Source organism: Arachis duranensis, chromosome 2 (assembly GCF_000817695.3).
Source record: "Arachis duranensis cultivar V14167 chromosome 2, aradu.V14167.gnm2.J7QH, whole genome shotgun sequence".
Taxonomy (NCBI): Eukaryota; Viridiplantae; Streptophyta; class Magnoliopsida; order Fabales; family Fabaceae; genus Arachis; species Arachis duranensis.
The window spans coordinates 42,193,763-42,194,306 of NC_029773.3; positions in this window are offsets into that span (position 1 = coordinate 42,193,763).

The window sequence follows — 544 nt, forward strand, 5'->3', positions numbered from 1 at the left end:
AGCTCCTCAATGTCTCTTCCTTGCCTTTGTTGCTCCTCTCTCATGATTCTATGATCTTCTTTAATTTCATGGAGGAGGATAGAATGTTCTTGGTGCTCCACCCTTAGTTGTCCCATGTTGGAACTCAATTCTCCTAGGAAGGTGTTGATTTGCTCCCTATAGTTTTGTGGAGGAAAGTGCATCCCTTGAGATGAATCTCTCCACCTCCCATGGCTCGGAGGTGGAAGCTTTTGCCTTCCCCTTCCTCCTTCTGGAGGTTACTCCGGCCTTAGGTGCCATAAATGGTTATGGAGAAACAAAAAGCAACGCTTTTACCACACCAAACTTAGAAGGTTTGCTCGTCCTCGAGCAAAAGAAGAAAGAAGAGAGAGTGGTGGGGTAGGTAGGGATCCTGTGGGGTCCACAGATCCTGAGGTGTCAAGGAAAAGTCATCCTTGCACCATATGGCATGCAAAATTGTGTATTTAGCCAATTCTGGCGTTAAACGCCGGGCTGGTGCCCATTTCTGGCGTTTAACGCCAGTTTCTTGCCCTTTTCTGGCGTT